At 40.7% G+C, this 14853-nt stretch overlaps 2 protein-coding genes across 8 annotated transcripts in view; one reads left to right on the top strand and one right to left on the bottom strand.

Moving 5' to 3' along the window:
* DOCK1 (dedicator of cytokinesis 1) overlaps window positions 1–14853 on the top strand; it is a 645511-nt gene that overhangs the window by 316836 nt on the left and 313822 nt on the right. The gene's annotated exons all lie outside the window — the stretch shown is intronic.
* The window catches only part of INSYN2A (inhibitory synaptic factor 2A), a 182889-nt gene that overhangs the window by 102459 nt on the left and 65577 nt on the right, over window positions 1–14853 (bottom strand). For both annotated transcript variants that reach the window (XM_053305334.1, XM_053305336.1), the window contains exon 2: window positions 12958–13124. The gene's annotated coding sequence lies outside the window, so the exon portion shown is untranslated. The remainder of the gene's footprint in view (window positions 1–12957; window positions 13125–14853) is intronic.

Raw genomic sequence — 14853 nt, 5'->3', positions numbered from 1 at the left:
GGCAAGATTCCTTTAAACAACAGGACATTCTTTAGGGAAAGGGGCAGGGCTCTATCTAGGCAGCAGCCTAGAAACCCACTGTCTGCTCAAAGCAGCTGTTGAAGCAACACCCCTCTTAAGTTGTTAGACCCAGCTGTTGCGGGATGCAATTTGGAGCTAGCCAAGATTTTGACCTCTTTCTTGTCAGAGGTCTGTGTCCCTCCTAGATTCCTCGGCCTAGAGTGGGATAGATATAATTTCTTAGTGAAAGTGGAGATACAGAAGGAATACTGAGTAAAAGAGAATAAACAGCCAGCTACCCAGTTTAGTGCTAAGCCAAATAAAGGAAAGGGAGAGAGCAGGTTTGCAACACTTTTAAGTTTCCTTCAAAAGTGCCCAGAATTTTTTCTATTTTGGGGAAATAATGTATCAGCAGGTTCTGAGGCAATCAGGCAACATTCCCCATCTTCTAGTTCTGAATTGACAGGCAAAGAAATGCAGTAAATCACAAGACACACAGTCAGGAAGAGTTGGAACCTGGCAATCCTCCTCCTGTTCATACTGAGGAGCATAAAGTTCTTTCATAGCCATCAGTCTAAATGGAGGGAAGGGCATAGGAGGAGTGGTGGGTGAAGTGGCTGCACTTGTTGAATTTCTCTCCAGACATTTGCTATGGTAGATGGCATCTCTATAAGCACTGTGGCTTGTAGAGATGCATCTGGCAGAAATTCATCAAGTGCATTTCTAGCAAGTATTTGTAGAAGCTGCAAATGTCAAATTTCTGCTTGGATGCATCCCTCTGCAACCCAATGTCAGGCTGACAGACCAAGGGCAAAGTTTGGGTGCATGGAGTCTAATTTGTAATGCCAGCATAATTTATGAGGCTCTACAAAGTACTGTTTTCACAGTGCAGAATTCAAAGTGCCTACCTTAACTTCATGCTTTCAGAGTATGAGTGAAAATGTTGAACATATTAACGCTCATGAACCAAAGGTGTTTTGATACTTGAATATCTTGTTTTTTTAAAAGGACACTGCATTATGTGAGCACTCTGTGTGTTCAAATTGTACCTCTATAATTTTAAAGCACTTTAAGATGTATAAACCTATATTATCTTGTGAAACATAAGGGATTTTATTTTGCAGCTGAACAAATTTAGCAGGTGACTGTTGGGCAGAATGAAACAATAAGTTAATTCTACTCAGAAAATTTAGACTAATCCTTTAGACAAATTAGTGGATTGCCAACAGCTATTAGTCAAGTTAGCTAAATTGAGCTTCGGTGTACAGAGACAGTATATCTCTTTGTACCTGATTCTGGAGATATACAATGGGAGAGGATTACTGTGATTCTGCAGTTACTTCGTTCTGTTATCAGAAGCTTGCAAATAGATGCTCAGAAGCAAGCTAAAAGTGGAAAATGACACGAGGTAAGAGCACTCTACCCGCATTAGTACATTAGTTTTTTAAAACAACCTCACAATACTGTTAACTAAGGAATCAATACAGTTTCTACTTTGTTCATAGTGAAGACCTACTACATACTCTTCCGAGAGAAAATATAGTTTAACAATTCAAAACATATAAATTGAATTCAGAGGTGTAGTGTCAGGTGTACAGCATATGGCTATCAATGCCAACATACATTAACAAATTTTATGAAGGATGTATAGGTATTTGCTCTGCAGTGGTCCTATTGCTAAGTTCATGTTATTTCAACAAGTTGTGTCATATTTAATCACACCTATTTATCTTTCCCCCTATTGTCTTCAAAGTAGTGTATTTTAAAGTCTCAGCAGGGATCACAGCCTCTGAGTATAGATAGAGTGCATATCTCTTCATTAGAACCTATGAAGAGTCAGGTACAAAGAGACTACCACTTACTGGTGTCCATAGTCAGCAAAGAAAGAAAGAAAGATAGTACATTATAAAAGCTGTCAACAGAGGGCACAGTCTCTGAGTACTTTTGTCCTTTAAACCCTGTGTAGGAGAGGATAATTAAGACACCTACATACTATTTATTGTTGCATTGCCTACAGAGTAGGTGGGGAGAGGTTCTTGACATTACCTTACACATCCTCTGCCTTGCATAATGCTGTCTACAATGTTAGTATATATAAACATATTGTGTGTGCTAAGCTGGAGGTGAGCACAGTGTGTGTGTTAAGGTATTAAAAGGGCATTCCCAACCATGCCCCTTTAACGGGGATCTTTCCATTATCCCCCCCCCCCCAGCGGTGCACTTAGGTAATTTTGGAGTCTGGACCTAAAGACCTTTGGAGGCCCCCCTTCCCCGGCTGCAAGCATCATCCCCCTACACACAGGGACACACACCGTGCCACATGCAGTATTTTTAACATGTGTGTTCTTGAGAGCACAAACAGCAACTAAACTCTTAAGAATATAAGAATATAAAACAGATACACTGAGGGAAATAAGTATTTGATCCCCTGCTGATTTTGTCCGTTTGCCCTCTGACTCAGAAATGACCAGGCTATAATTGGAATGGTAGGTTTATTGTAGCTGTGAGAGACAGAATAACAAGAAACAAACCCTCAAAAGCCCAGTGCCCAAAAGTCAGCGATGGATTTGCATTGTAGTGAGGGAAATAAGTATTTGATCCCCTATCAACCAGCAAGATTTCAGGCTCCCAGGTGTCTTTTCACTATATGCAGGTAACGAGCTGAGATGAGGAACACCCTCTGTAAGGGAGTGTTCCTAGTCCCAGCTTGTTACAGTACCTGTATAAAAGACACCTGTCCATAGAAGGAAGCAATCACTCAGCTTCCAAACTCACCACCATGCCCAAGACCAAAGAGCTGTTGAAGGATGTCAGGGACAAGGTTGTAGACCTGCACAAGGCTGGACTGGGCTACAAGGCAAGCAGCTTGGTGAGAAGGTGACTACAGTTGGCACGATAACTTGCAAATGGAAGAAACACAAAATAACTGTCAATCTCCCTCGGTCTGGGGCTCAATGCAAGATCTCACCTCGTGGAGTTGCAATGATCATGAGAACGGTGACAAAGCAGCCCAGAACTACACAGGGGGAACTTGTCAATGATCTCAGGGCAGCTGGAACCATAGTCATCAAGAAAACAATTGGTAACACACTATGCCATGAAGGACTGAAATCTTGCAGTGCCCGCAAGGTCCCCCTGCTCAAGGCAGCACGTGTACAGGCCCGTCTGCAGTTTGCCAATGCACATCTGAATGATCCAGAGGAGAACTGGGCGAAAGTGTTGTGGTCAGATGAGACCAAAATCGAGCTCTTTGGCATCAACTCAACTCGCCGTGTGTGGAGGAGGAGGAATGCTGCCTATGAGCCCAAGAACACCATCCCCACCGTCAAACATGGAGGTGGACACATTATGCTTTGGGGGTGTTTTTCTGCTAAGGGGACAGGACACCTTCACCGCATCGAAGGGACGATGGACGGGACCATGTACCGTCAGATCTTGGGTGAGCATCTCCTTCCCTCAGCCAGGGCATTGAGAATGGGTCGTGGATGGGTATTCCAGAATGACAATGACCCAAAACACACAGCCAAGGCAACAAAGGAGTGGCTCAAGAAGAAGCACATGAAGGTCCTGGAGTGGCCCAGACAGTCTCCAGACCTTAATCCCATAGAAAATCTGTGGAAGGAGCTGAAGGTTCGGGTTGCCAAACATCAGCCTTGAAACCTTTCTGACTTGGAGAGGATCTGCAAAGAGGAGTGGGACAACATTCCTCCTGGGTTGTGTGCAAACTTGGTGGCCAACTACAAAAAACGTCTGACCTCTGTGATTGCCAACAAGGGTTTTGTCACCAAGTACTAAGACATCTTTTGTGAAGGGATCGAATACTTATTTCCCTCACTACAATGCAAATCCATTGCTGACTTTTGGGCACTGGGCTTTTGAGGGTTTGTTTGTTGTTATTCTGTCTCTTACAGCTACAATAAACCTACCATTCCAATTATAGCCTGGTCATTTCTGTGTCAGAGGGCAAACGGACAAAATCAGCAGGGGATCAAATACTTATTTCCCTCACTGTATGTGTGTGTCAATATGCATTAGCAGAAACATTTCAACACACAACTCAACATATTCCCATCCTATATATTTGGGATTTTGATTTTTTTAGGATTTGGAAGCCCCCAGGGGGTGTGGATGCCCTGGATTTCAGTCCAGAAAGAGCACTTCTTGTCTCCCCCTCTCCTTTATAGGTATTGTTCCATTAACCTACCCACTCCCCCATTTTGAAAGGATCTTTCCAATACCACCCTCCATCATTATAAAAAGTGTTTTCTCCCCATTATCCCCCACCCCTCAATATTTACAGGCATCTCTCCATGACTTTCAACCCTTATTAACTTGCTCTGGAGAAAACTTGCAAAGAGCTGTATTTCCAGGCAGCTGCTGCATATATGAGCTCTGAATCGTGTCATTGTGACTCTTTTAGTCTCTCTTGTTGTAGCTGCATGATGACTGGTACCTCCACATGCACCTGTGAGTCCTCCACAGGAAGATCTTCATAATTCAAACACACTTTATTATGATGTCACTGAATATGCCATTTCTGGTAACTGTACACTCAAGTGGTCATGCCAGTTATATAATATAATTTGACACCTAATGAGGATCATATCTTAGAAGATCTGTCTGAGCTCTGGATCATGTTTACTCTTAACTTGTCTAACAAATAAATCTGTCTTTTGAACAATAGATGTCAAAAGCATTAGCATATCTTATAAGAACATAACAACAGCCTTGCTGGATCAAGCTCAAAGCCTATCCAGCCTCCTGTTTCACACAGTGGCCCACCAGGTGCCCCTGGGGAGCCCACAGGCAAGAGGTATGTGCATGCCCTCTCTCCTGATGTTGCTCCCCTGCAACTGGTATAGAGAGGCATCATGCATCTGAGACTGGAGATGGCCCACTAGATGGCCATCAGACTAGATGGCCAAATCTGTCTAAGCCCCATCTATCAGACTAGATGGCCAAATCTGTCTAAGCCCCTTTTAAAGCTATCCATGCTGGTGGACATCACCACATCCCATGACAAGGAATTCCATAGATTAATTATGCGCTGTGCGAACAAGTACTTCCTCTTGTTGGTCCTGAATTTCCCAATCTTCAGTTTCATGGAGTGACTCCTGGTTCTAGAGTTGTGAAAGAGGGAGAAAATTTTCTCTCTGTCCAGCCTGTCCACTCCATGCATCATTTTATACATCTCAATCATGTCTCCCCTTAGTCACTCTTTTCCAAGGTAAAGAGCCCCAGATGCTGTAGCCTAGCTTCCTAAGGAAGGTGCTCCTGGTCCCTGATCATTTTGGTTGCCCTCTTCTGCATCTTTTCCAGTTCTACAATATCCTTCTTAAGATACAGTGACCAAAGCTATACGCAGTACTCCAGATGTGGCCACATCATAGATTTGTATAAGGAAATTATAATATTAGCATTTTTATTTTCAGTCCTCTTCCTAATGATTCCTAGCATGGAATTAGCCCTTTTCACAGCTGCTCTGCACTGAGACGACACTTTCAATGAGCTGTCCACCACGACCCCAAGATCTCTCTCCTGGTCAGTCACTGACAGCTCAGATGCCATCAGTGTATAAGTGAAGTTGGTGTTTTTTGCCCCAACGTGCATCACTTTACACTTGCTTACACTGAACAGCATTTGCCATTTTGTCACCCACTCACCCCGTTTGGAGAGATCTTTTTGGAGCGCCTCACAATTCGTTGTGGATTTCACTACCCTAAATAGCTTAGTGTCATCTGCAAATTTGGCCACTTCATTGGTCACCCCAACTTCCAGATCGTTTATGAACAAGTTAAAGAGCACTGGTCCCAGTACCGATCCCTGGGGGACCACACTTCATACCTCTCTCCATTGTGAAAACTGTTAATTTATTACTATTCTCGTTTTCCTTTCCTTCAACCAGTTACAATCCCTAAGTTTACTCAAGATCTTTGGTGGGGAACTTTATCAAAAACTTCTTGTAAGTTGAAGTATACTATGTCAACCAGATCACCTTTATCCACATGCCGGTTGACACTCTCAAAGAACTCCAAAAGGTTAGTGAGGCAAGACTTGCCCTTGCAGAAGCCATGCCCATAAGCAGGAATCCTCAACAGCAGGGGGAGCAGACTAGGATAGAAGCTTTCTAGTTGCTGACCCTTACATTAATATTGTTGCTGTAAGTATTCCAGAGACTGATGCAACATAATTAGAATAATGTAGTGCTCAAGTTGTTGTTTATGATCTGTTCTTTATGATCTGTTCTGTGCCCTAAGGACTTGGTATCATTACAAGTTATCTTTCAAAAATCATGCTTCATAATGGAAACATGGAAAAGAAAAGAAAATCCTAACATGTTTTAATCAGTCCTGGATTTTTTAATTGGTGATCATGATCTATGCTATTTCTGTTCTTACATTTTCAGATTACAAATGGAGGAAAGTGTTTTTATCTTTTCAGACAGATGTCTAAGGAACTTACTAAATTTCAGTATTCTCTTATAAAAGAGATTCACTGACAATGAAGTACAAAGAAATAAATGACAATTTAAAGACTAAAACGCAAGGAAATGTTTTTTTGGGGGGGGAAATCAAACAATTCCTTGCTCTCAGTGGCCAGCCTTTAACACTATAGTGAGGCACAAGTGGCAAAAGGAATTTATATCACAACTGAACTAAAAATAGTTGCCCTAACAACTATGAGAAAAATAGATGTGCAGCAGTTCTCGTTAGATAACTTTTATGTTTCTCCTATTATATATTATATCTCCTGGGTTATTGATAGATTGAAAAGAAAACCTTATTTGAAGTTGGCATATTTAGGCAGCATTAATGTTTACAACTTAAGAATACGCCAAAGATTGGTTTTTCATGTAGCTGTTTTGTTAAGAGTTCCTGATGAAGTGGTTGAGGTGATTTCCTCAGGAACCAATATCATATGAGCTTTTCAGAGGGTAGACTTGTTTTGTAATTGCCAAACAATAGTAGAATAATGCAGTTTATATTTCCTGTTCAGACTTAACAATCCTATATTCCAGTTATTTAAGCATAAGGAGCCCTCTTGATCTCCAGCAAGGGAGCGTCCAGCTCTCCTCAAGTAAGTGATTCCATCGTAGAACAGCTCTTACTATTAAGAAGTTTCTCCTAATGTTCAGTTGAAATCTGCTCTCCTTTAGCTTATGCCCATTTAGTCTAGTGTTCTATGGAGCAGCAGAGAACCAATCTTTGCCACTTCTTTCTGACAGCTCCTCAGATAGTTGAAGAATGCTATCAGCCCCCAGTCTTGTCTTTTCCAAGCTAATCATACCCAGTTCATTACACCTTCCCATACAGGCCTTGCTTTCCAGTCCCCTGACCGTCTTTGTTACTCTCTTTTGAGCCAGTTCCGATTTGCCTACATCCTTTTTTGATATGTGGCATCCAGAACTGGATGACGTAGTCCTGATGACATCTGATTGATGTGGAGTAAAGTGGAAAAATTACTACTTGTTACCTGGAAATTATAGTTATGTTTGTTTGTTTGTTTGTTTAGCGTATTTGTATACCACCCCAAACCAAAGTCTCAAGGTGGTTCACAACAACAAAACATTAAAATCAATTAAATGCTAAAAACAGTTTAAAACAAATCAATAAACAATCTAAAATTTAAAAAGTTAAAAAGCCTGGGTAAAAAGATAAGTCTTCAGACACTTTTTAAAAGCCGCTAGAGATGGGGAGACTCTTATTCCCATGGGAAGCACATTCCAATGCTGCTTAAAATCTCATTAGTCTTTTTTTGCAACAACAGCACACTGCTGCCTTGTGTTCAGTTTCTGATCAACTAAGTAGCAGCACAAACAACATTGTACCCAACATTTTACAGCCCCCCCGCCCCATTTTTTAAAGAGAGGCTATCAGATTTGCTGTTTTGTTCAAGTTATCAAAGAGATAAAACATTTAAGACTAAACAATGAATATTTTTCTGTAATATAAAATAAATCAGCTCTTATTTCATAAGCCTTCTCTGCATGCCCCTATTTGAAAAGTGATATTCCTAAATTTAGGTGTGCCATGATGCTTGCCTGTCTAAATGCACTCCCATCTGCGGTTATGGAGGGAAGATTTAAAGGTATTCCCTTTGCTGCTCGAGTTTGCCCGTGTGGTTCTGATTTGGTGGAGACTAATGCCCATGCTATTCTTTATTGTAATTTTTATAGGGAGGCCCGTTAAGATATGTGTCTCCCCTGCTGCAAAATTTCCCTGGTCATTTGGACGATTTTTATTTACAAAGTTTACTCTTTAACCCTGATGAGGAGGTTATTAATAAAATGGCTAGGTTTTGTTATATTATATGTAAAATTAGTTCAGATGTTTGGTAATAGTTTATTTGTTTTGTAAATTTGCTGGTCTATGGCTGTAATAAAGGTTTCTGGTTCTGGTGGGATAGACCTGGTGACACATCATGCCACTTATTTTTCCTATCATATTAATAGCATTTTTTTCATTTGATTCCCAAAACTAGCTGATACCTTTTTCACTGTCAGAATAGCAAAGACAAAAGTTGTTTCAGTCTTTTCAGACAAATCTATGGGGTGTCAATGGAAAGAGAATAGAATTTACCCATTAAACCCTTTGGAGATGCTTCAAAAACTGCTGCCATGTAGTCTTTTGGAGGAACTGGTTATATAATACTGGTTGCTTTTAAGAATCCTGCATCCCTTTTCAGGAGCTAAGACAATATTCCTGTTGGTTTCAACATCAGTTGAGTAATAGAATATCTCCATGTATATGGCATTTTACATGCACTGCAAACAAAGCTCCTTTACTTTTTGTCTTTCTCTCAACTCCTGTTTTTACTTAACAGCATTTTTTTAAGCACTCAGTTTGCTGCAAAGAAATCATTTTCTTACATTTAAAGCCCCAGAGATTATTCTTAAACTTTCCATTTCGGCATTTATAAAGCTGAGTGCCTTTATTCACAGTTTGTTTCTCTTGCTAAAACATCTAATCTGTTTTCAATTTTGGTTACCCTGGTGCAAATGCACCATCCCCCCACCCCCCTGGACTTAATATTTATCAACAAGGCACCATATTCTCACAGATTTGTTATGGTAAATAGGGAGTAATTTCAATGAATTTTGGCAATTTTTACACCAAGAAACACAAACTAAGAAGATATAAAATCTTGCTACCTTAGTGAGTTCTTGAAGGTGTGTTTTGAAGAGGAACGCCTACCTATTAGATAACATATGTTTAATAATACAAGTTTCTGTTCATCTTCAGACACCACCATTCCATGATAGAGGAATAAGTTTTCTTTTTCTTTCTCTTTTTCAAACTTCTTAGTGTTTGTTGTATTTTTATCTAGCACTCCTTCATGTTTTGTTGATTAGAAGTTTGTCCCAGTATGGATCTTGTAGAGAGTGTGGGAGGTGGAATCAGAAAGAAAAAAGGGAGGGAAAGGAGATAGATAAAATGAGTTGTTTCTGGAATAAAGTCCTAGTTAAACAAACATTAGAACAGTCCTGCTGGATCAGGCCCAAGGCCTTTCTAATCCAGCATCCTATTTACACAGTGGCCCACCAGATGCCTCTGGGGAGCCTACAGGCAAGAAATATGTGCATGCCTCTATCCTGCTATTGCTCCCCTGCAGCTGTTATTGAGAAGCTGAGGCTGGACAGTGGCCCACAGCCACCAGACTAGTAGCCATTGATAGACCTGTCCTCCATGAATTTGTTTAAGGCCCTTTTAAAGCCATCCAAGCTGGTGGCCATCACCACATCCCATGGCAAATAATTCCATAGATTAATTATGTTCCGTGTAAGATATAAGATTGATTTGTATTTATGAGGGAAGCATTTGGTGTTGAGGTTTTAAGCCAGCTATGTATGTGAGCCTGCAAAGCTTGCGAAGGTTCCCACATCTTTATTTCATTATATTACTGGACCTACTACATTCCTGAACTGCTACTTTCTACTGTTGCTGGTGGTGGTGATTTCTCCAGCTCCCTGACCTGCACAACTCCTGAAGGTACTTTTTCCTTATCAATTCTGGACATTGTTGTTCACTGGATGCCCACTGCAGCATGGCTCAAATCCCACCTTCATCGCCAAATGTTGTATAGCTGCTTCCCTTGTAAAACCAAAACAACTTTATGTTTAGCTAAAACTTTATTCCAGAAAGTGTTGCCTTGAAATTTTATGAAGCATATGGCAGCATTGGGGATTGGGACCTAAAGTGTATTCTCAGCTGACAAATTGATGGGAGCACCCTGCCTGGCAACTTCACAGGGTTCAGAACAGTGTCAGCACCTGGTTGCTCTACTACACCATACTTGCCCTTTTCTGCTACACTGTGGAGACATATAAGTGGGGAGATGAAGACATAGTTAGCCTAGGGCAAGGAATAGGTTTAGTAAAATTGTTCCCCAAGGTTCAGCCAAGCAAGCCTTGCCACAAGCTAGAGGGCAAAGCAACATTTTAAGTTTTCTAACTGTCCAGTCCTTCAGGAAAATCTCTTTCTTGCTTAAAAAGAAGAAACCTTAGCTGTTGTTTAATGTGAGATTGCTTAACACAATAGTATCTTTTTAAATTGAACTTGCTGCTAAATGTGTTGCATGTCTTGAGCCTTTTTATGTATAATCTAGAGGACACTTGAAATGTTTTGGAAATGAAAGTAAAGAAGTGACTCCCAAGAACTGATCTTCCATATCCAAGGGACACAAACAAACTGCTAACAAGGGATGCGGAGGCAATTCAACACAAGAGATTAAATATTTGAATATCTCTTGAGTTGGTGGGATGGGGGAGAAACGAAATCTTGATAGATGAGTCCTAGGGGGTGGGGTGGGGGTGGGATAGGCAGGGAATCCATTAGTACAGTTAAAAAACAAAACAAAATCAAATACAATTCCTCTGATAGAAGATGATGATGCCTTATTTCCTGGTCAGTTTCCAATACATAAGAGAATTCTCAAGGCCTTAGAAAGCCCCTGCATATAAATACAATACTTTCCATCTCTCCATATTATTTGTCAACCCCTTTTACACAAAGTTTAATTTAAATCATTCTTCTTTGGAAAGGATTCTGTTATTTCTTTTGTCTCTTAAGAACCATTCTCACCTGTGACTTTTTAGAAATACTAATTCCCTTACTAATCTACCATGAAGGATTACATTAAAAAATTAAGCCAAGATATGCAAGTCAAAGTGAATGAACAAAGTACTTTCCATAATATGATATGATTTTTTTTTATTGAGTTTGCCGGCTCTGTTTTTTTTTAAATTCAATTTGTATGAGTCTCCATGGTACAGTTTGATTTTGACTTGAGTGTTATGAAAACAAAAAGGCACCCTTTTAATGTTTGACAGAAAACTTTAGGGAAAAAGCCCAGCTAAAACCAGCAGCAGTCCCCAAAGAAAACAAAAAATTAGTTCAAAATGAATTGGAACTCTTGATTAGAGTGATTCTCCTCCCCCAAAAAACTCATTTGAAAATGAGAGATGAAAAAACAGCAAGAAACATTTTTCACATGTTGTCCAATATGCTGTTGATTGCATTAAAGCCAGTAATGCAAGTTGATTAAAACTGTTCCTGGTTTTATTCTAGTTGTGGAACTCTGTAGTTAATTACTAGAATGCGATAACAGCGTTGTACTCTAGAAGCTAGTGGAGAAGGCTTTGCATGTTATGAATGCTGCATTCTTAAAAATTGCTTTATGCTTTTAGACAAGCTGAAATATAGGCATAATTTTCCGTTTCTACTTTAAAATTTAATCCCCTTGACACATTTCCTTATCTTCCTATAGAGAAACACTGAAGTAAGAGAAAGGTCACTCTTCAAAGGCATTAATGTAATAATATGTGGAGCTGACTAAAACATTTAAAACACATCGGAGGATATTGTTCACATAATCCTTTGTAGTTATTTATCTGAAGGCTCCCATTTGAAAATTTCTTTGTTAAAAAGTAAGAGCTGCCGAAGAGCTTTACTTTTACAAACTTGTAGAAACCATATAGAGGATTTAGGATTATATATATATATATATATATATATATATATATATATATATATATATATTTACTTGTTTAGGTTTGTTGAAATTTGAACTTAAATATTTAGGCTTGTATACAGAGCTCCCTTAATTGGTTGGAGTTTTTGTGTGTGACTTATAACTGGAGTCTCTTGTTCATGCCAAATCAGTGGTTGCTAGCTATCGCCTTTAAAAAGGGTTTCTTCCTTCAGAATATCCCAGACACACAAGAAATTAATAATAATCATTTAAAATTTGATGCGAGGCTTCATTGCAGCTGATTATCACCTAGTGAAAATATGTAAAGAAGATCAGCTGGTATGGTATACAGGTAAAACATTTTATTAACATTTATCATTAGGACTAGAGATCCAGAATCTTAATGAGTTACTGACCTCAGGAAGGCATATACCTGCCCCATCCCTAGGATTTGGGGTGAATTAGAGTACAAAGCACATGCGACTTGTGCAGACATAATAATGAGACCTTTCTCACGACCAGTGAGAAAGGGCAATAGAGTTAGCGGGGAGGAAGCCCTGAAGAGCTTACCTCCCCACAGATGAGCAGTTTGCTTTCCTTGGGTGGGCGGATTGCCCGCCCAGACAAGCACGGGCTGCTGCCTGTAGCTCCAAGGGTCGGGGTGCCAGGACACATCACCCCCCCGCAGAGCTCCAATAATGCACCGTGCATGATGGGGATCCCCCCTCCCTCCCCAGGAGCACCACAGTCTGCTAGCCGTGGCTGCTTGCAGCCGTGGCTAGCAGATGATTTTTAAAAATGAGGTTACGGGAGTCCTTGCTCCCTTAACCTCATTTTAGAGGGAGACTCCATAGGTGGGTTTGCCGCCACAGTGCCACCAGGATCGGGCCCAATCCTGGTGGTACACATCCAAGTGCAAAACTGGGCTGGGCTTCCTTAGTCTGTTTTTGCACGGGCGTTTGAATAGCCTCAATATGTAAAGCTTACCTATGAGCTCTATATTTATTCTCTTTAACCCACACTTCCTCCAAGGTGCTCAGAATGCTGGTGGGCCTCCAGAACAAGCAAGTGCTGGCTCATTGGATGAAGTTGCATGTTGTATTCTATTCAGTAATCTTTTGCCTTTTGTTTTGACATTTGTCCCAAGGGGAATCCTGTACAGAGTTGGGGGGGGGGGTCAAAAGAGAAAGGAGAAGGAGAAAATTGCGTTGCTGAATAAACCTTTAGTTAAATATACTGAAGATATACTTGTGTGTATGAGGGAAGCAGCTATAAAACATTTGGTGACGAGGACGGGATCTGAGCCATGCTACAGTGAGGGAAGGGAGTCCTATCTCAAGAGAGGAACTGAAGAGAAATTTGATCTTGCCTCCAATTTTGACCTTGCTGATGAGAGTGATGGACAATCTTCAGTTCCAGAACAAACAGCTCCTGTGCCAGAGAAACCAAGACTTAGGGGAAGTGTGCATGACAGGAGACCACTTGTTTCATAGTATGCATGCTGGGAAGTCTCAAACCAGCTAAGCATGTGAGCCTGCAAAATTTATGAAAGTTCCTGCAACCTCATTTTCTTGCATTATTGGGCCTACATTTCTGAATTGCTTTCTACTGTCATTACTGTTGTTGCTGCTGCTTCCTGACCTGCATAACCCCTGAAGGTACTTTTTCCTCACCAATCCTAGACTCTCTTGTTCACTGGATGCCCACTGCAGCATGGCTCAGATCCCGTCCTCGTCGCCAAATGTTTTATAGCTGCTGCCCTCATACACACAAGTAAAAGGCTTCAAGATTTTGTCACGAAATGAATTCAGTTTTTGCTTGTTATAAAGGGAAGGATGTGTTGTATTCTATTCAGTAACCTTTTTGCAGTTTGTACATTTGTCCCGGGCCGGAGCAGGGATCTTGTCGAGTTTGTCGGGGAGGAGTTGGGAGGGAAAGGAGAAGGAGAAAATGGAGCTGTTGCTGAATAGACCTTTAGTTAAATCTACTTAAAGCCACCTAATGGCACAACTGGGAAATGGCTTTACTAGCAAGCCAGAGGTTGCCGGGTCGAATCTCCGCTGGTATGTTTCCCAGACTATGGGGAACAACTATATCGGGCAGCAGTTATATGGGAAGATACTGAAAGGCATCATCTCATACTGTGCGGGAGATAGCAATGGCAAACCCCTACCCAAGACAACCACATGGTTCTGTGGTCGCCAGGAGTCGACATTGACTCAATGGCACATTTTACCTTTACCTTTAAATCTACTTAAGATTTCCTTGTGTGTATGTGGGAAGCAGTTATAAAACATTGCCTAGTGCAAGAAGATCAGAAAGCTGCATAAGGTCAGGCAGATGATTGAAATTTTGCAAAAGTTCCCTGAAAAACATTTGAAGCGTGCCACAGGTTGTGCATCTTATGAAAATGGAAACATTTGCACCAGCACAACACTAGTCTGGAACACATGCTCCAGGCTTCGCACAACTAGCTAATGTAGTACCTTAGTGCGAGTGCAACACATTTGCATGAGTGTTTTGTTAGGCCGGTTGTCAACTGGGGTTTAACTACACAATAATCTTGTGCTGAAGGTTAACCTGAGAGATAGCAAGCTGTCCAACACTCCACAGTGGAGAAGTCAAGAGAAAAAGCTAAAGAGATTGTCTACATTTTAAGTTCAGTATTCTAATCACTTAACCAGGCTGACTATCACTGAAAAAGAAATTCAAATAGAAAGGAAGGTCTTTCATTTATTCCTGATCAACTGACTGGCAGTGCAGTATGCAGGATGATCTTTTCCAGAAACCTAGGTAATAGTGCACTAGTGAACATTGTTAATGAATACTAAAGTTTAAAATCTAAAGTTGCTATAACAAACTCAGAATACTAACAAGGCTATC

This window comes from Hemicordylus capensis, chromosome 3 (assembly GCF_027244095.1).
Source record: "Hemicordylus capensis ecotype Gifberg chromosome 3, rHemCap1.1.pri, whole genome shotgun sequence".
Lineage (NCBI taxonomy): Eukaryota > Metazoa > Chordata > Lepidosauria > Squamata > Cordylidae > Hemicordylus > Hemicordylus capensis.
The sequence above is the reverse complement of the archived record's forward strand: the minus strand, read 5'-3'. Positions and strand labels throughout refer to the sequence as shown.